Consider the following 22,947-nt stretch of genomic DNA (forward strand, 5'->3'; position numbering starts at 1 on the left):
GCACCAATCTACATAGAAACAGGGCAGTACACGACTGGAGGCGAGTACCGTGGTCCAGCAAGTAGCGATGTTGCCTGCTTTCAAGTGATGCAAGACATGACTTACACCGACGGCCTAATAGGACGTTAAGCTCCCAGTACATTGATGGTATAGTTCAGCGAAGGGAATGGTTCTATGATGTTTTGGCATACTTTTCGTACCGTAATTTGGGCCCACTGATACAAGACGTTTATTTCAACATTCTCGAAGATAAAGTGTTTCCTTTTGATCTACAACTTTGTGATGAATACTTTGCGGACAATTCCATGTTCCGAGATTAAAACTGTCGTGTTAGCAGAGCTCCACGCATATGCTTCTGGTTTGTCGAATACTCAGGTACCCCATTCTTCCACTGTTGGTCCGCTAAATCAACAGGTGAAACCTTGCAATCTGCTCATCTTAAGTTTCTTAGTATCAGTGTCTGATCAGGCACCTGACATAAATCCTCTTGCGATTCAGATGAGGAAGCAAAATTCGAGAGTGAAATGAACCTTGCAGATACATGCTCGATAGGCGGTTATTCTTGCGTTGATAAACGAGCAGCATCCGACGTATACCGTGACTTCTGATTGGCACACCTATTGATCGGCTCGGCAAAGATTTTCTAATTTATGGAATAATTCTTACCACCTCAGTCACTTTCTCTAAAATCTGTTACCTCGAAGCGTTTCGTCAACATTCTGCCAGCATCACTTGCATTTCAGTTACTCTTACTTTTGCAGTGCTATAGCAGATCCTTCACTTTTTATATTAAACTTAAAAGCTCTATCATCTTGCTCTGTACAAGGTCTCGTCTGCGCTATAATGCATTTCTTGCAGACTACACAGTAACACGTGCCGCGGTTTCAGAGAGGAGGAAATTCTAGTTATTAGCGTCTCGTTGTCAGCGGGGTTATTAGGGCTATTATACACTCAAGAGCCAAAGAAACTGATACACCTGCCTAATGTCCTGCACGGTCCCCCGCGGGCACTCAGAACTGCCGCAAAACGACGTGGCATGGCCTCGACTAATGCCCGAAGTAGTGATCGAGGGAACTGACACCATGAATCCTGTAGGGCTGTTCATAAATCTGTAGGAGTATAAGGGGATGGAGATCTCTTCTGAACGGCAGGTTGCAAGGCATCCCTGATACGCTCAATAATGTTCATGTCTGGAGAGTTTGGTGGCCAGCGGAAGTATTTAAACTCAGGCGAGTTTTCCTGGAGCCACTCTGTAGCAATTCTGGGCGTGTGGGGAATCGAATTGTCCTGCTGGAATTGCCCAAGTCATTGGGAACGCACAATGGACTTGAGTGGATGCAGGTGATCAGACAGGATGCTTACGTACGTGTCACCTGTCAGAGACGTATGTATCAGGGGTCCCTGTCAGAGACGTATGTATCAGGGGTCCCACATATCACTCCAACTGCACACACCGCACACCATTACAGAGCCTCCACCAGCTCGAAAAGTCCCCTGCTGACATGCGGGGTCCATGAATTCAAGAGGTTGTATTCATACTTGTACACGTCCATCCGCTCGATACAGTTTGAGACGAGACTCATCCGACCAGGCAATATGTTTCCAGTCATCAACAGCCCAATGTCGGTGTTGACCGGCCCAGGCGAGGCGTAAAGCTTTGAGCCGTGCGGTCATCAAGGGTACACAAGTGGACCTTCGGCTCCGACAGCCCATATCGATGTATGTCTTTGAATAGTTCGTACGCTGACACTTATTGATGGCCGATCGTTGAAATCTGCAGCAATTTTCGGAAGGGTTGCCCTTCTGTCACCAACGATTCTCTTCAGTCGTCGTTGGTCCCGTTCTTACAAGATCTCTTTCCTGCCGCGATGTCGGAGATTTGATGTTTTACCGGATTCCTGATATTCACGGAACACTCGAGAAGTGTTCGTACGCGAAAATCCCCACTTCATCGCTACCTCTGAGATGCTGTGTCCCATCGCTCGTGCGCCAACTACAACACCACGTTCAAACTCATTTAAATCTTGATAACCTGCCATTGTACCAGCAGTAAACGATCTAACAACTGCGCCAGACACTTTTTGTCTTATACAAGGCGTTAACGACAGAAAAAACAAAGTACCGAGGAGGGTAGAGATGTGAATCGAATTTCTTTACAATAAAGCTCCCATGCTTCAAGACGTAACTCAGATCACCAAGCACTGGGAAAGGAATCGATCCTGACGCTGCCAAACGTATGATGGAATCTACTCTAGAGACAGTGGAAGAAAATATAAATCAAAAAGGTCGGAAAACAGTTTCAAACGCTTTCTTTCTGAACAAGAGCCCAATGTCGCCACGACAGCAATAAATTTCCTGGTCAAGGTGTGTGGAAGAAGGCTTTCGTGAGTGGCACGCTTCTCAACTGTCACTCTACGAACAATATTTGTTTCAGTTTCTGTAGCGGTCGCAGTGTGGCCAGGAAAGGCTGATCGCCTTATGCGGCGGCCCATTCTTTACACCAGTAGACTCCAGAACTAGGATGACGGCCTTTCTTGAACCACTGCACACAGCTGACACTTTACATATAACAGTTCTGATAGTTGTCTGGGAGGATCACCTATTCTCCAAGAGAGAAACTATAAAATCTCAATAAAAATCAGATTAATTGTAAAAACTGCACTCATGTGATGAGTCTGCTATTTCATTAGGGGAGTAGACTCTTTTTAAGAAAAGTAAGTGACTCTTTCAGCAATCCAAACTGTGTTACCTCTAGGAATTCAGCAACCAGACACTTTTCATATTCAGTTGATTCAACTAAGACGTATTTCATGCTTTTCCCTATCAACTGTTGACGTAATGGATTTGTTGACATTTAATTTGTTTGTACCTGTAATTCCTAAGTATTTAGCTGGATAGTTGTGCCTAATTAATAATTTGATGGCCTTAATTTTATTCGTTAAGTAGGAGTCATTTCCTTATTTCCTTGTATAGCACACACCATTAGATTTACGGATCGTGTGCAGTATTCCCCATGTGGGCGACTTATGTATTTGCGTATATTGGAAATTACACCTAACATCAAGTTACAACTTTCTTATACTTTCTGCAAGTGTTTCTAAAGTCACTTGTGCGTATCGAATTAATACTGCCGAACTTAAAACTTCATACATGCCTCTAAATGACTAAAAAACGACATTTTGTCATATACTTTATTGAGCAGTGCTACGCTATTTGCAGTTAGTTTTTAATTTTTCACATTAATGATGTGCAATGACTACACTAGCATTTTACACGGATTGTTATCTAACTACGGAGTGTTCAAAAAGTCTCTCCGCTGTGAGGTATGACTGTTAGCAGCACGTGCCCTATGAATATTCGCCTGCTTGGGTTACTTCCCTTCAAGTGGACTCTCTCAACATTCCACTGTTTCGTTTATCTTAGCCAGTGTCAGTAGTATCGTTGGTGTGTGTCATTATGTGTTGACGTGAACTTTTAAGTTTAGTTCCTTTGTTTGTTTGTTTCTCTTTGTCACTGTTAAAATGCTAACCACTGATGAACGTGTGTTTTTAGTGGAACAAGTGTTCAAAGCTGGCGGTAAATACACAGTTTCAGTTCGTCAAACATTTAATTCAGTTTTCCCACAGCGTGATACTGTGTGAGATTTGATTAACTAATTTCGAAGTACGGGTTCAGTGACAAATGCACCGAGAAGTGGTCGTCCTAGCGTTTTGTCTGAGGATAGACTACTCGGTATTTCCGATAAAATGTCCATGAGTCCCAACAAGTCAGTAAGAAAACTAGCCCAGGAAATCGATGTTAGTGCCGGAACGGCCCACACAGCTGTAAGCAAAAAATTAGAACTTTTACCATACAAAGTGACACGTCAGTGTCACTGCTTACTGATGTTTTTGGTGACTGTATAATTTTACAGTGACTTTGGCCTCCACGATCGCCTGACCTAACACCACCTGACTTTTTCTTCTGGGGTGCAGTGAAAGCAACTGTCTATAAACACCGTCAAAAATCCATCGATGAATTGAAAACTGCAATATCCATTTTCACTGCTTCTGCTACATAAGAAATGTTACAGCTTGAGTTTGGAAACATGATTAAACAAACTGAATTGGGTAAACAACAAAAGTGGGGGCACTTTCAACATTTAATGCGAAAATTTGTAAGTAAAAATAAATATTCAATAAATTAATAACTTGTATTTCACGGAATTTCATTTCGGTATATTCACTGCGGCATACGGCACGCGCGGCTAACAATCATACGGCACTGCGGAGAGACCATTTGAACACCCCGTAGTTTAGCATAGAATGCCTGACATTAACAGAATGACATATAACTTTGACTGAACATTTAGAAAGTGATACGGAAATTTTACACACAACAAATAATATCATACAATATGAGTGCAATTATTGGACTGACATATTGGAAAAAACTTCAGAGGCTGGCCGGGGTGGCCGAGCGGTTTCTAGGCGCTGTAGTCTGGTTCGAATCCTGCCTCGGGCATGGTTGTGTTTGATGTCCTTAGGTTAGTTAGGTTTAAGTAGTTCTAAGTTCTAGGGGACTGACAACCTCAGAAGTTAAGTCCCATAATGCTCAAAGCCATTTGCACCATTTGAAAACTTCAGAATTAAGAATACAAGACGTGTTAATCATGTAACCAATGAGGTGGTACTGAGTAGAACTGTGACGAAGGGAACTTTCAGAGATGAAGACGCTTGTACAGCGTAGTGTGGAGAGCAGCATCAGAGCAGTCTTCGGACTCATGACGACAACAGCTACAACAACTTTAGGAAGAAGAACAGAAAATTATGGCATTTTTATTATGTGTTTTTGCGAGGACTGTATTTGATGAGTAGATTTTACGAGTCATTTATGAAAATATTTTACGACTATGTTTATGGGTTTCTGAGTTTGAGCCATTAGTATGCCATTTGAGATCTGCACTTATGGGAACAAATTACTGTCGTCGAAGCAGATTCATTCTCTTGCCTTTGATGACCAGGCGCAGGATTTCTGTCAGTTGATGTCCGTCTACAGCAACGTGGAAGGCAAAAGTCGGTTTTTCAGACTTTTCAAATGAGGAGTATCCACATGTTCGGGAAATCGTGTACTAAAATATTTTTCTTTTGGGGCTATGTGCAGTGATGAGCCTAGACATTATAGCCACCTGCTTAACAGCTTGTTCGTCCGTTTTTAGAACTAAATACATCGTTGGTTCTGCGTATCAGGGATCCTACGGTTTGTGGGTAGGTCTGTGGAGATATATGGCATTAGATGTCTACGCACAGGTTATTTAATTAGGGGAAATACGAGCCGCTGATTTGTGCACACGGTGATGGTGCCTAATAGCGACCCACACGGGTTCTACTGGATTTACATCGGGTGAATTTGCTCACCGAGACATGAACGTGAGCTCACTATAATGATCCTCAAAGCACAGTGGCATAGTTCTGGCTCCGAGAGACTGACAATTGTATTGCTGAAAGATGACGTCACCGTCGGGGAAGACATCAAGCATGACGGGATGCAGGAGGTTCGCAGCTGTCAGCGTGTCATCGATTACTACGATAGGTAGCAAGCACAGGAGAATGTCTCCCATGGCATAATACTGCTCCCACCAGCCTGCATCCTTGGCGCGCCGCACGTTTTGAGTCACCGTTGACCTCGATGTGGACAAGACCATCGACATAGTGTAGCAAAAACGTGATTCACCTGAAGAGTCGACATGTCTCTGTCCATCGATAATCGAGTCCTGATGGTCCCGAGCCAACTGCATTCGTAATTGCCGAATTCGTTGGGTTCAAAATGGCTCTGAGCACTATGGGACTTCACATCAGAGGTCATCAGTCCCCTAGAACTTATTTCTACTTAAACCTAAGTAACCTAAGGACGTCACACACATCCATTCCCAAGGCAGGATTCGAACCTGCGATCGTAGCGGTCACGCGGTTCCTACTGAAGCGCCTAGAAACGCTCGGCCACACCGGCCGGCTGAAGTCGTTGGGTCAATATGTGAACACATAGAGGTAATCTGCTGCGGAACTCCATGTTCAACAATGTACGATGAACGGTGTGCTCCGAAGCACTTATGTGTGCACCAGCATTGTGCTCTTTCGGCGGAGATGCCACAGATCAGATTACCGTGTATCCTACTTTACAGAGCAGACAGTCCTCCGTACCCCACGTTCCGCGAATAGTCGTTGATGTCCAACCATTTAGCATCTAGTGGTAGATTCACTGTCCTTCCACCTCTTCCCGTAGGTACGAGGGTTGGAACTTCAATAGTGGCAACTATTTATTTGTAGCTCGTAAAAAATAGATACGTGTTTCAAAGTTTTAATAACCTTCAGAGTTCAAATGGTTCAAATGGCTCTGAGCACTATGGGACTCAACTGCTGTGGTCATAAGTCCCCTAGAACTTAGAACTACTTAAACCTAACTAACCTAAGGACATCACACACATCCATGCCCGAGGCAGGATTCGAACCTGCGACCGTAGCGGTCGTGCAGTTCCAGACTAAAGCGCCTTTAACCGTGCGGCCACTCCGGCCGGCTCCTTCAGAGTAGTCACCAGCATTGTGTACAACCTGTTATCAGCGATGTGGAAAACGTAGGATACTCTTAACGGTTCCAGTTTTGTTGACAGTTCGAGCGGCGCGGTCTATTGCCCGCCGAATTTAGCAGGTTTGAAGCGAAGCAGGGAAGTGTTTCCTTCAGTTTAGAAACTGTGTTGAACTCACTAGGGCTTAGGTCAGGCGAGTGCAGTAGGTGGTATAGCACTTAGCACCCCCATCAGTCAAGCAAATCAGTAACAGCTTGGATTGTACATGCTTGAGCATTGTCCTGCAAAATGATGGTCAGGTCTTGCAGAAAGTGTCAGCACTTCTGTCTCTATGCTGTTCATTTTTGGAACACAACCTACGACCAGTTACCACTTGGATGGGTGACCATCCGGTCTGCCGAGCGCTGTTGGCAAGCGGGGTGCACTCAACCCTTGTGAGCAAGCTGAATAGCTCCGGTCCTAGAAACTGACATACGGTCGGAAGAGCGGTGTGCTCACCACATGCCCTTCCATATCCTCATCCAGTGATGCTTGTGGTCTGAGGATGAGACGGCTGCCGGTCGGTACCGTTTGGCCTTCATGTCCTGTTCTGGAGGAGGTTAGTTTCGTTCTAATTAATTTTGTACTGTATTTTGGTCTGTATCCATTATCAGGCATAAATCAATGCCAAATAGAGGTATTATTGTGTCACTCTTTTCATGTTCACTGCGAGACTCTTACTTCATCCACATAGGACCTTCTGAATCACTACATTTGCTACCAAGAGCAATACTTGATGTAAACACTCTAATGTTGTTATGTAGTTGATCTCAACAACAGCTCTAAAGGTTGAAGGCGAGGAAGCCAATCGGTCTAACGTGATGCAGTCATGGACTGTGCGGCTGGTCCCGGTGGTGGTTCGAGTCCTCCCTCGGGCATGGGAGTGTGTGTTTGTTCTTAGGATAATTTAGGTTACGTAGTGTGTAAGCTTAGGGACTGATGGCCCTAGCAGTTAATTCCCATAAGGTTTCATATACATTTGAACATTTGAGGGAGCTACTGAGTTACAATAGACTACCAGCTTTTATTTTTCGTCATGTAACTAAAATCGTTTATCCACCATTTGGGTATGTGTTGTCCAAACATTTGAGCTTTCGTCAAAGGAGACGGTGTTATACTTGCATTATTAACTCTATGCATTCTGCCACACCTGGGTATAGTTAATGTTTCACCTGACTGATTCTTGGTGTGGTGTCACAGCCAGACACCACACTTGCTAGGTGGTAGCCTTTAAATCGGCCGCGGCCCATTAGTATACGTCGAACCCGCGTGTCGCCACTGTCAGTGATAGCAGACCGAGCGCCACCACACGGCAGGTCTAGAGAGACGTCCTGGCACTCGCCCCAGTTGTGCAGCCGACGTTCATAGCAGGGGTTCACTGACAAATTACGCTCTCATTTGCCGAGACGATAGTTAGCATAGCCTTCAGCTACGTCATTTGCTACGACCTAGCAAGGCGCCATTACCAGTTATATTGAACTTATTATACTTTTGTATCATCAAGAGCGATGTACTCCAATTATGGATTAAAGTTAAGTATTACATCATCTACGTACTTTATTTGCAATTCTCAAGACATTGTCCTGTTCCAGACCTCACGCCAGTCTGCGTGTAATTAAATGCGTGCATTTCGGCCTCCTCTAGCAACACGGTGTTGGCACTTCTGCCAACACTTCACTTGGTGCACTTTAAAAGAGACAAGACACTTCGTTAATCCAAATATATTGATCGATCTTTACTCTTAATTATTTACAGTATTAATCAATTAAGACACAGTACTTACTAGAAAATAAACTATTTGGCCTAAGAGTTACGGATATTTCACTTAATGCTTATTTTATATCCGGCTATACATCTGATTTCGTATAGAAATATCGATACAGCCATTAAATTTCCAGCCAGGGTTTAATCTTGAGAACTTGTAGCTGCGACACTATGTAATTCAAACGTTAGTCGAGTTTCTCACGATATAAGTGGAATTATCTACTACGCATTTTGCAGTCAGTTGCTCACAATGTTTTAAAATTTAGGCAACACAGCCCGCATCTCGTGGTCGTGCGGTAGCGTTCTCGCTTCCAACGCCCGGGTTTCCGGGTTCGATTCCCGGCGGGGTCAGGTATTTTCTCTGCCTCGTGATGGCTGGGTGTTGTGTGCTGTCCTTAGGTTAGTTAGGTTTAAGTAGTTCTAAGTTCTAGGGGACTTATGACCACAGCAGTTGAGTCCCATAGTGCTCAGAGCCATTTGAACCATTTTTTTAGGCAGCACATTCCGATTCCCTCGTTATGCCTAGAATGAGAATAAGAAACATTTTTTTAATATAGAATGAAACGGCGTATTCGCTCAGATCGCTTCATGTTCCATGGTACATGAATAATTATTCAAAGCAAACATAATCCAGTCCACGGGCCAGCAAAGTGAACGTTTCGCAGAATGATTCCTGAGTACACATTATGCACCAATTTTTAATGAAAAAGTGATGTTGCGCCAAACGACGTTCTAAGTTTGCCGCTGTTCTTGTTTTCTCACTCGCGGAGACGCTGTTCTCTTCTATCCGAAATTTCTGTAGTTTCATGATACACTATGTGATCAAAAGTATCCGAACCCCCGGCTGAGAATGACAAGTTCGTGGCTCCCTCCATCGGTAATGCTGGCATTCAATATGGTGCTGGCCCAACCTTAGCCTTAATGACAGCTTCCACTGTCGCAGGCATTCGTCCAATTAAGTGCTGGAAGGTTTCTTGGCGAATGGCAGCCCATTCTTAACTGCACTGAGGAGAACTATCGATGTCGGTCGGTGAGGGCTGGCACGAAGTCGGAGTTTCAAAACATCCCAAATGTGTTCTATAGGATTCAGGTCAGGACTCTGTGCAGGCCAGTCCATTACAGGGATTTTATTGTCGTGGAACCACTCCGCCACAGGCCGTACATTATGAACAGATGCTCGATCGTGTTGAAAGATGCAATCGCAATCCCCGAATTGCTCTTCAACAGTGGGAAGCAAGAAGGTGCTTAAAACATCTATGTAGAGTTGTGCTGTGAAAGTGCAAAACAACAAGGGGTGCAAGTACCCTCTATGTAAATTCGACCACACCATAACACCACCGCCTCATAATTTTACTGTTGGCACTACACACGTTGGTAGATGACGTTCAATCGTCCAATGTTCGTCTTTACACCAAGCGAGGCGTCGTTTGGCATTTACCGGCGTGATTTGTGGCATAAGAGCAGCCGCTCGGCCACTAAATACAAGTTTTCTCACTTCTCGCCTAACTTTCATTGCCCTTGTAATGGATCCTGGTAGAGTCTGGAATTCCTGTGTGGTCGTCTGGATAGATGTCTGTCTATTACACATTACGGCCCTCTTCAACTGTTGGCGGTCTCTGTCAAACAGATGAGGTCGGCCTGTACGCTTTTCCGCTGTACGTGTCCCTTCACGTTTCGACTTCACTATCACATCGAAATCAGTGGACCTTGGGATGTTTAGCAGTGACGAAATCTGGTGCACAGACGTATGACACAAGTGACACCCAATTACCTGACCACGTTCGAAGATCGTGAGTTCCGCGGAGGGCCCCCACTCTTCTCTCTCACGATATCTAATGACTACTGAGGTCGCTGATGTGGAGTGCCTGGCAGTATGTGGCAGTACAATGCACCTAATGCGAAAACCGCATGTTTTTGGGGCTGGCCAGATGCATCAAATTGCATAGTGTACGTCAAATATCCACTTACAAAGACCAATAATTTGCCAGTGACTAAAGTGAATAGCTATAAAATCCTCTAATATTCTGTGTATACTCATCTGATTCAGATTATCTCACGAACGTTGTGTTACTGGGTTATTGTAATTATTTAATTAAAATCCTGGTAAGTTAAGAGAGGACTCATGCACGGAGGGCTCCGTACCAACTTCATTATGTATATAGATAGTTCATCCACCATCGAGAATCTCGACAATTTTTGGCTTTTGTCGATATCGATACAGGCAAGATATACGTTTACCCACTCCTGAGAAAAAGGGGTCTTAATAGAAGGACAAACAGGCAGTCGAAAAACAAATGACAAAAATCTATTTTTTCGTGTGATATAATTACAGACTTTCAATTTACGATATTTTTCCTTTACTTGCGCCGCGAAACCTCGCTTCTTACCAGATTTCATGATTCTAGGGCAACGAGAAGTACTCTATAGGTTTTGATGAGTGAGGGTGCAAGTATAAACTTTGTGACATAAATGGCCGTACCTTTTGACTTCACTGCCTTTGAAAATCACATTTATTACAACGCCGAGGCACTATAGACCTTAGTATACGACATAAATCTCAGCCTCATAAATCTACGTGTTTCTGAGCCCGAGAAAAAGAGTTTTAAACAGTCAGACGGATAGACGGACAAATAAACACGTAGTGATCCTATAAGTGTTACCTTATTACCAACTGAGTTACGAAATCCTAATATGGAAATATAGACACACAAATTCGACGTTTTGTCCCTCTATTTTGACACACTGGTAGTCTGATTTAAAGACAGGGAAGTAATCCCTATCTCTTTCCTCCGGCTTATGGACACAGTCATGTTCATCAGACACGAATACAGGGGTTAGCGAAGTGAAGAAACGTGGCGAGGACTGAACACATGAAATCAGTTACATAGAAAACTCAGAACCAAACTACTGTACAGAAGAATAAATCTCGCAAGACACAGGAATATGTGAAGAAAGCCGGCTGCTGTGGCCGAGCGGTTCTAGGCGCTTCAGTCTGGAACCACGCGACCGCTACGGTCGCAGGTTCGAATCCTGCCTCGGGTACGGATGTGTGTGATGCCCTTAGGTTAGTTAGGTTTAAGTAGTTCTAAGTTTAGGGAACTGATGACCTCAGATGTTAAGCCCCATAGTGCCTAGTGCCATTTTTTGTGAAGAAAAGTTTTTGCAAGACTCACGCATGAGAAATTATTGAATTCAATTCCACTGTTTAAGAACCTCGCCAGATGATTTTGAAGAAATAGTCAGAGTGCTGCTGCTACACTATGTGATCAGAAGTATCGAGACACATGGCTGAAAATGAATTACAAGTTCGTGGCGCGCTCCATCGGTAATGTTGGAATTCAATATGGTGTTAGCCCAACCTTAGCCCTGATGACAGCTTCCACTCTCGCAGGCATCCGTTCAATCAGGTGCTGGAAGGTTTCTTGGGAAATGGCAGCCCATTCTTCACGGAGTGCTACACTGAGGAAAGGTATCGATGTCGGTCGGTGAGGCCTGGCACGAAATCGGCGTTCCAAAACATCCCAGGACTTAGGTCAGGACTCTGTACAGGCCTGTCCATTACAGAGATGTTACTGTCTTGTAACCACTCCGCCACAGGTCGTGCATTATGAACAGGTGATCGATCCTGTTGAAAGATGCAGTCGCCATCTACGAATTGCTCTTCAACAATGGGAAGCAAGAAGGTGCTTAAAACATCAATGTTGGCCTGTGGTGTCATAGTGCCACGCAAAACAACAAGGGGTGCAAGCCCCCTACATGAAAAACACGACCATACCATAACATCGCCGCCTTCGAATTTTACTATTGGCACTACACACGCTGACAGATGACGTTCACCGGGCACACAACGTTTGTCCACTGTTCAGTCGTTCAACATTTACGCTCCTTACACCAAGCGAGGCGTCGTTTGACATTTACTGGCGTGATGTGTGGCTTATGAGCAGCAGCTCGACCATGAAATCAAAGTTTTCTCACCACCCGCCTAACTGTCATAGTACCTGCAGTGCATCCTGATGCAGTTTCGAATTCCTGTGTGATGGTCTGGATAGATGTCTGTCTGTTACACATCACGACCCTCTTCAATTGTCGGCGGTCTCTGTCAGTCAACAGACGATGTCTGCCTGTACGCTTTTGTGCTGTACTTTTCCATCACGCTTCCACTTCACGATCGCATTGGAAACAGTGGACCTAGGGATGTTTAGGAGTGTGAAAATCTCGCTTACAGACGTATGACATAAGTAATACTCAATCACCTGACATTCTTCGAAGTCCGTGAGTTCCGCGAAGCGCACCATTCTGCTCTCTCGCGATGTCTAATGACTACTGAGGTCGCTGATATGGCGTACCTGGCAGTAGGTGGCAGCACAATGCATGTAATATGAAAAACGCATGTTCTTGGGGGTGTCCGTATACTTTTCAGCACATAGTGTACATTTGTGAGTCTACTGTTTCTGTTGTTTCAAATCGTAAATGTGTGTCTTTTAGAGTACGTAATTCTGAATTCTGGAGTACCTGGCAGTAGGTGGCAGCACAATGCATGTAATATGAAAAACACATGTTTTTGGGGGTGTCCGTATACTTTTCAGCACATAGTGTACATTTGTGAGTCTACTGTTTCTGTTGTTTCAAATCGTAAATGTGTGTCTTTTACAGTACGTAATTCTGAATTCACAGATGACTGGCTTTTAGTTGGTAAAGAATGGAACGAAAGCAGTTAGGGATGAGTGAAACGAAGGAGCCAGTTATTTTCATTGCATCTCGTTGGTAGCCGCATCTTAACGAACATTGTTTCATTCGCTAAGCTGACTGGTAATTTCTTTGGTTTCACTCCAAGGTTTGTAGATGCTTCTCAGTTATACTTTCGTGTCTTTCTTCTTTGTTGAAGTGTATCTGTGTTTCATATATTTTCTGTGGGTATCAAATGAATTTTCCTTCTACAGACACCTAGAGGTTGTTTCTTGTGGGCCTGCGAATGAGGTCGTTGTGCCAGGCCCGGATCTGGGGACTGGGGGACAAACCGAGGCATCTGCCCGGACGGCAATTGCAGGACGCGAAAAATTCATATTCTTGAAGAAAAAAATCTTGTTTCAGATAGAGCCTAGCATTCAGCTCACGTTGGTCTATCGATTATACATGTGATTTTGAAACGCATCCCTGTTGGTTCTTGAACACTCTTTAACACATTCTCAATTGATTTCTGAACGAATAATAAGTTGAATTTTGAATGCATGCATAGTATACGAGATGCATCTGTCAGGGGAATCTCCATTGCATCAAGAAATAAAAAAATACAAAAAAAAACATTTCCGCAGACAAAAGGGGACGAGGCTATATGAGCTGAGCCGAACAAACCTGAAAGGGTGAATACCAATCGCTGTTTGTTTATGTAGTTGATTGGTTGTGCGAATGATATAATTACTGGCGAAATTCGTAGATTTAGACTATCAGAGTAGAAATAAACGACTATCAGGAATAACAAGGAAGAAAGATTACATATTAGCTTCTGGGTGTATCCAAGGAAATGAAATTTTGACACAAAACGTTTGGTCAGATCGCTACTCTGCTAAGGGCCAGTTGTACAGTCCTCAGTTCGCAGACGCTTAAGTTCTTTTCTCTGAATAGCGCAGAAAACGCGTTGTAAGGAACACGCCATAATGCGTAACTGGAGAATAAATACGGGATAACTAAACCGGTGAGTCTGGCAGGGTTAGTGAAGTTAACCGCAGAATTAATTTTGACAGTGAATTAGTGACGACAAGATTGGTTGTTAGAATGAGGAAGGAGAAGAAACGGAGACATCACACAAATTATATGGAAGAATATGATGATTTCAAATTTCTATAGAAATTTCGTACTACTACTACTTTTAGATCTCATGCTTCAGAAACCGGAGCATCGGAATGAAATGTGAAACTATTTCTTAACATAAAACTTTTTGCTTGTAATAAGTCTAATAGGCATTTGAGATGGGTACTTCGTGAATTATATTCTGTCGTGTTGTTTATGTAAATGAGGTACATAAAAATGACCATTTGTGTCAGAAAAGTCTCGCTTACTCTAGCACACAGTGACAAAATAGACGTGATCATGTCGAGAAACCACACTAATCTTGGGTAGTATTTGTGGTAACAGTTTTTTCAGTATTAGACAATAACAATTCGATTTTTCATGTAGCAAAACGTTTGACACTTTGATGAGGTACTAGATTCTTTAGCAGAAAGGAAAGCACGCCGTGTAAAGCTGTCGCAAGGTTAGAAAGAAAAAATGCTGGGACCTAAGGATTGAAGAAATGTGTACTGTCTTGCTAGTCTCTTGTCTTCACTGGTTTTATGTGTTCTATATTTAATTTTATGTCACAGAAAGAGAAAATTATTAGTTAATAGTTAATAAAGAGTGCAAATTTTCGGAAGAGTTCTTATTCTCCCGGTCACAAATAATACCAACATCATTTAATTGTGAGTTTTTATAAGGGGGTAGGATGTGAAACCTGTCGACTGGAAATAGGAGAGGCACCACAGGACATTTTAATTTCCACTGTCCTGAATGTAGGTTTGATGCCTTCCATTACAATATATACACGTTTGAATTCCGCAGAGCGATATACAGTGACGTGCGATAGCATAATGCTGTGTGAAGAGGCATGGCGTTGCAGTTTGGCACACTTAAGACCAAATAACGTATTGCTTTTCTTGAACGTATATGTTTTATATATCAAACCCTCCAGAAAGACTTGCGCTAGAAAATTAAAATATTTTCGAAAAATCGATTATTTTTAATTTTTGGCGTCCTATCTGAAACGCTCGAATGGGATTATCAGGAGGTGGTGGGAGTTGGATGGAGGGCACCCTAACAAGTTTCTGCCCCGGTTCGGAAATATCGCAGCTCCGGGGGGTTGCGTCGTGCCATAGACGACGGAAAGCCTTTTCGTTGTCTATGAACACAGCCCCTGTTCTATTGTTGGTACTGTAGCGGTCTGTTAGGTGTTCAACGACACGAAGGCGTTGTTCTGTTCTGGAGTGGTAATTCCTGAAGCCGAATTGCTCTGGTCTCAGAGTGTTGTTGCTTATGCAGTGCCTAGTGAGTCGTTTTAGGACTCCCTTCTCAACAATCTCTCTCAGGGAGCTCAGAAAGCTGTTGAGTCGGTAATTTTGTGGGTTGGAATGGTCGTTCTCTGTCTCCCTGAAAATCAGGACTTTGGGTGGCTTCCACGACGCGAGGAAGTGTTGTTGGTGTCTTTGGATGGTGAGTGTGTGTGTGTATTGAACGAGAAACCTAGAAACAACGGAGAGGCTTCGTCCCACAGTAGCCCTCAGTGGTTCACAACCCTACAACAGGCCACAGCAGTCCACCCACCCCACCGCCGCCGCCACGCCATACCGAACCCAGGGTTATTGCGCAGTTCGGCACCCTGTGCCCCCCCCCCCTTGTGCCACCTCCCCCCCCCCCCCCACGGGAACGTCTAATACCAGACGAGTGTAATCCCAAATATTTGCCCGGTAGAGTAATTAAGGTGTACGTGTACGTGGAGACAGTGTTTGCGCAGCAATCGCCGACATAGTGTAACTGAGATGGAATAAGGTAAACCAGCCCGCATTCACTGGGACAGATGTGAAACCGGCTTAAAAACCACCCACAGAGTGGCCGGCGCGAGATCCCCTTCAGGCTGGTACTCTTACGATAGTATTCGACATCCACATCCACACAGATACTCCGCAAGCCACCGCACGGTAACTGGCGAAGGGTAGCCTATCCTGTACCAATACTAGTCATTTTCTTTCATAATTTGTGTTAGATTTTCTATAGCTTTGCTCGTGAATTTCTGGAAGACGCGGTTCTGAATGGCATCTGGGGCAGGGGCTTAACAGCCCATGTAATTTTATGTGTGCTAGTACGTCTGATTTCGTCGCGCGAGGGCTGGATACAAGACCTGTAACCTCGTGACCTGTTTAAGTGTGAATACCGGGTCAGGTTTATATCTACTTGAAGAATGTATATAGTTTCTTATAGTTTCTTGTGTCCCATCTATTAGGCATGTGATATAATTCGTTTGACTAACTGAGAATACGAATATAATCTAGTGGAGATTATTTTATCCTATGTGATTTATAAACCTACATTACAGAAATAAGTCTACAAACTTTTCCTGTTTCCCATCTGTGCAAGAAGGTAATTATTATATACTGAAACCAATAACGTAACTGTTTTAGTTTCAGTTGTAAATGCATCTATAAAAAGCGGGCTGAATAGTAATGCCTCCATGAAAACTGTTAAGGCTTTTTAAACAAAACAAACTTTATTGACATCCTACATCTTTATTCCACATGTCTCTGTGTTTGCCGGCCGAAGTGGCCGTGCGGTTAAAAGGCGCTGCAGTCTGGAACCGCAAGACCGCTACGGTCGCAGGTTCGAATCCTGCCTCGAGCATGGATGTTTGTGATGTCCTTAGGTTAGTTAGGTTTAACTAGTTCTAAGTTCTAGGGGACTAATGACCTCAGCAGTTGAGTCCCATAGTGCTCAGAGCCATTTGAACCTTTTGTCTCTGTGTTTATTTCTCAGCATAATCACCCATACAACGAACACATTTCCCCAATGAGAGACCAGTTTGTAGATACTGTCACTATAGAATGTTTGACTTTGTTGCCGGGCCATGACCTCAGCTCTGCCTGCAGCGCTTCGGCGCTATCAAAATGACGTCCTCGAAGGAAAGTTTTTTAATCAGATGAAAATCGGATGGGCCAAGTCTGGACTGTGTGGAGGATGATCGATGACAATGAGCCCAAGGCATCGGATTGTTGCAGATATCGCAAGGTTTGTTTGTGGACTGACATTTTTATGTTGACGCAGAGGGTGCTCCATGTGTGGACGAACTCTTTGAGTTCGAAATTAGAAATGGTTCAAATGGCTCTGAGCACTATGGGACTTAACATCTATGGTCATCAGTCCCCTAGAACTTAGAACTACTTAAACCTAACTAACCTAAGGACAGCACACAACACCCAGCCATCACGAGGCAGAGAAAATCCCTGACCCCGCCGGGAATCGAACCCGGGAATCCGGGCGTGGGAAGCGAGAACGCTACCGCACGACCACGAGATGCGGGCTTCGAAATTAGATTACAGCAGGAACCTCAATAGTTACGTTACACACCGCCATGTTACATGCCACACACAATTCCGAGCCCTCTACCTGCAGAAAACTGTAGACATAAAGAATAAATATGTAGAATGTTAAAAACGTTAGTTTTATTTAAAAACATTTCCATTAAAATTCGGTGGCCCTTCTTTCCAGCACGCCCTTGTACTAACACAATTAATGGCCCTCCAAGTTGCAACCTTGCTACTTTCCTTTATAATCGGGACTTAAATAAAAATGGCAAAGGTAATGTTAATCAGAATACAGGGAGAAGTTGTGATATAAACCACAATAGATTTATTCATTCTGAATATCACAAGACAAAAAAAGACTAAAGAAACGTCACACAAACATTTTTCATTTGGCAATCGCTTACACTAATATGTGCTCTATGGTGGACAAAATTATCAGCTGGGCATCGACACACGACACTAACCAGAACAATAATCGCTCTATCTGACTTCGTACACGTGAATCCAGGATATGGCACAAAACTACCCCACAGTCAAGCATCTATACTCTACTATTACAAAAAAATAAAAATATGGTTCGAAAGAACAGGGTGCTGAGAAAGATATATTGGAGGCCTACGCCGTAGCAGCGAATACTTTACTCCTCTTCTGGTCAGACGGCACACCACGATGCATTTGGCGACTGAAGTCATCGATGGCAGCAATCTCTTATTAACGGCGTGCCTCTAAAAATGCAAATATGCGGTCTCATGTTCAGATGATTCGGAATGCATGTAATTCCCTATGAGCCTCTGAAACCCCGGTGGATTCCAATGTGCAGGTGGACCCGTTTGCTGGTCTGCCAAACCAATTTGACTCTGTCCCACGACTATGCGTGACGGAATATGTCAAATTTTTAGACGGCCGACTCAAGGCAAATAAGTACACCCACGCATCACTCGTTGTGTGCGTGATGCTGGAAGCTGTACCTCTGATGGTTCAGAAGGTGACTGGTACAGGCTCTAAGCGGCACACTAACAAAGGACACAAGTCTCACCGTTTAGGTACAGACCTGCAGTTCATTACTAACGAAGTGCCAGTACAAGAGTAATTTCTTCACCTTCTCTCTGCTTTCCTCACCAGCTCGGTAGCAAAGTACATTTACATCTTAGACTACTCCCACTTTAGCACAAGCCAATCACGAGCTGGAGCACCGTATTCGAAGATGGAGGCTGCTCCTTGCTCTGCATACACTGATTCGATCAATCAGAGACTTTAAAGTTAATTGGGAGAAAAGAAAAAACAGTGTGCCTCTACAGGAAATGTGTAGCATAGTAACATCAACATACAAAATGTGCTTAACTGTGTTAGTACATTTATCTGCCGACTGTATAATGTTTGTTACTATTGACGGAAGGTACCAGTGTGCAAGGTGTTGCAGAGTCGCTTTTATTTTGTTTAACTCCAGCAGTAATAATGTATCCATGTACATTGTTGTAAATAGCTTTATAATACCGGAAGGTAATCTGAAAATTGAATCCGGTAAATATAAGTAATTATTCGTTAGCAGCTCCTGGTGTTTGGACTATAACTTCTTTTTAAAAAATAATAAAGAATGAAGAAGATATATTACATAAAAGTCGTACTGCACCAAGCTGAAGGCCATATTTAGATGTCTAGGGGTTTGTATTCCATGTACATTATGCATAAGTATACCAAAGATCATACTGAAGAAAGCTGGTCAGGTACGAAGATGCAGCGGCTAACATGTTTTGTCCTTTTTTTACGGTTTCTTCGGACTTTACATATGATTTAAAGTTTAGTCTCTCTCTCTCTCTCTCCCCTCCCTCCCTCCCACCCTCCCTCCCTCCCTGTCTCTCTCTGTCACACACACACTTCGCAGGTACACACCATTTTACAAATTTACTTGTAATACCAGAGGAAACTGTGGTCATTATCAGCTGGGAACATCACTTAATTATTCTTACATATATTGAGGAACAATACCGGCTCTGTAGAGAATTTATGTTTGTTCAGAATTTAGGTTTACCGAGGAAATTTGAAACCAAACCAAATAGAATGGGATTTGAGGACGCTGCCTCTCGAACGTTCTTTCTGGATTTTATCACTGCTCCAGCTCTGGGGCTTCTGCTTTTGTATCTGCATGACGGGTTGTGTGCCGTTAAATCGTTTGGCTTCCATAACGTGGAGGAGATAGAGGATCCACCCTCCAGACGTCTGGTTAGGGGCTTACAGGCGCTTCTTCAAGCCTATTCACATCACCGTAGCGTCGTTTCACACCACACCACATCACATCAGAACATCATGTTACAAGATGTCGATTTCAGAAAATACAGCAATAACGATGGACACTATTCGTCATCTTTTGTGCGTTAATTTGTAAACGTTAATTTACTGAATTTGATATGGGTGTTTTCTGCCTGCATTTTAATTGAATATCATAGAACCATTTCCCGTTTATTTGAGATGATCTTTCTTGAATAAAAATTATTCATCATGATCCTCTGTCGCCTACATCAGCTACAGAGGATGGAGTAGAACCGTTGTTATTAAACAGTTCATTTACCTTTTAGTTTATATTTCTATGTATTTTATTAACTCGCATTTCTCGCCCAATGCCAAGACTACTTGACTGTAGGATCACAGCTACAGGTTATTGTTTGCAGCAAATTAGCTGTGTGGTATGAAAACAGACGTCTGCAGCTCACCCCTATGACTAAATCGAGCTATCCTTTTTAAACAAAGCCGCGCATGGCCCAAGTACCTCAAGTACGAGTAATAGCAGGTAAAGAGGCGACTGGATTGCTTGTATGAGATGCTGTTTGGAAGAGCAACTACACTAGCAGCAGCCGTTTCGTACCGTCCAAATTATTGTTTTCTCGTCTTGTATGTGAATGTAATTCCTTTAGAATTACATTTGTAATTCTAACACTTTAAATATTCTGTGCTCCAGGTTCCAAATCCATTTCATTTTAGGCAGTTTGCGTGAGGGCTCCTAGCGTAAGATTTTGCAGGTTGAAGTCGTAGTTTTACACGACTCCTTGACTAAATAACTTCTTGACGCGGAAGGGTAGAGGGCTCATTGAGGTCTGCGGGGGTGGTGGAGAGGGGGGGGGGGATTGGGGAGCTATCCCTATTCCACTCAACGGAATGCGAGCAAGAAACGGAAGCGATCATCATCATCATCAGATAATGGAGAGACAGGCATTGCATCATCTAGCTAACCGGAAGAGAATCCGAAGTAACCTGTTGCTGCACCGTATCAGAACGAGAAAAGGATAGTATTGCATTAGAACACTGTAAGAGCAAAACAGCAAACGATGTCTCCGTTAAATGACCGGATCTCACAGGAACAGAGGTTTTTACAGATGGAGGAGAGGACGCAGATGTGAAATTCATTTCAAAATCTGGAGAACCAGCCACATCATCTCTGCCGAACAAGAACCGCAGTTAACGTCAGTATTCAAAGCATCACCACGGGAAGAAACACCTTCCACCATCACCTTCTCGGAGAGGCAAGATTGGGGAGGATGACATCAAGATCTTCACCATCCTAAGTCAGCTGGATTTTAAATTTTGCTTCCGGTGTCGTCGCCTTAACGGCAGCAGGGGCCGCATCTGAACGTACCGGTGACGGCGGACAGTCGCTCTGAGTGGGGTGTACTGTCTCCACAGCGTCATCTAAAGGTGGAGAATTATTGACAGCAGACTGCGGAGACACTGACTGAGCTAATTTCAACGGAAGATGTTTTCCACAGGACGACTTTAAAACCGTAACACGACGCGGGCAGTTGGATATACGATGGTTGCCTCTTTACAAAGGAAGGAGGTTCCATCTCGCCCTACGTATGTAACATGAATCGGTTGAACACATTTTTCTGCGGTTCGGATACCACTGTAACATACGGCGTGTTGAAAAAGAGAGGGAGAGAGAGGGTGACATATTCGTGTGAATGATAAACACATTTCTCGAAAATTTCTCTCTTTCGTACCTGTCCCTGTGTTACCACAGATGACGCGCCATTGATCTCAATTGTACTAAGATGGCAGAACTCTTGAGGTCTTAGCGAGGAACTGATATTGGGCAGATAATAAAATTTCAGTTAGCTTCTTTATACTGGATGCCACTCATTTTTTATTAGCAGAATACGAGAAGCTACAAAACTATATTCCATTGTATGAATCACAAATAATCTCCAATCTTAACACTTTAATAAAAACAAAACAACAAACTGCGTATTTGCGTAATCGCTCCAGGAAAATGCAGGGATGGTTCCTTTCAAAGGGCACAGCAGACTTCCTTCACTAACCGATGAGACCGATGACCTCGCTGTCTGGTCTCCTCCTCCAAAAACAACCCAACCAAGTTAGGCGCGATCCGAAAGTCTCCGAAGTGCTTCGTCTGCCTTTTCGTTTATCAATTGTTTACTATTCTGTTGGTAATTAACACTTTTCAAGTAACTGAAGGATATCCTACTATTGAGAGATGCTTTTACATGAAATGCAAGTAAATACACTGTTTAGTTTTTCTAATATTAATAACAGAAGGTTATCATTTTGGCGCGCAACTTTCGAATGAAACAGCCAATCGCGGACAATCACGATGGAACAAACCGTCTGTCATCGGTAGCTCACACCAAATTACGTCATCTTGCCACAGCTGCCTTCTCAACTTCATAAGATGACCTTCTTGTAGCCGAATATGATGGCTGTAAAGCCAAAAATATTACAAAAATTGCAAACGACGCTGTACTGACCAATGTTCCAGCCGGATACGTTGAACGCCTCCTAAAAGAAGCAACGCAGGCGTAAGAAATAAGTCGTCCACTTCGGGTGGAAGAGCGTGACCTCTAACTGGAATATACTCGATCGATGGATTTGCAGGAACGACTGGACTAATGGAACCATTACGATGTGTAAACATTACTTGAGAACCAACTCGAGAGAGAAGGAGGTCCACATGCGAAATACCTTGACACTTCCCAAAAAATACATATAGATCAGAATTGATATAAGCAGTATCTACCTGATCAGGTGTAACGTGAATCATATCGACCAACTAATCGTGAATTTTATACAGCCTGGATGAACAGGACGGGCATTCTTGTCAAAACTGAAACCAACGGTACACCGACAAAGAATATTTTTGTGAGATTCGGCAGACTGATCTATGCAAGGGCGTAGAAGTCTGTCGCCAGAGAGCACACCAGCAATAACCTGCGTTAAGCAAGAACAATGCGACACACTCACAAACACAAACTCGCTCGATGCGCAAGGCTGAACTAGCGCTAGACAACCACATCATACGCTAATTGTGTTACGTAATGCCCTCTCTTAAGGAACTGTGTCTTTCTCGAATTTTAGCGGCTGCTCGCTAGGTGGCAGTGACATCGCTTTCACAACTAAAATATAATTCATCAAAATTCAGACAATTCAAACAAAATATTTATAGCTAACATACAAAAACCATCCTCATGA

Source organism: Schistocerca nitens, chromosome 3, assembly GCF_023898315.1.
Source record: "Schistocerca nitens isolate TAMUIC-IGC-003100 chromosome 3, iqSchNite1.1, whole genome shotgun sequence".
NCBI classification, from domain to species: domain Eukaryota; kingdom Metazoa; phylum Arthropoda; class Insecta; order Orthoptera; family Acrididae; genus Schistocerca; species Schistocerca nitens.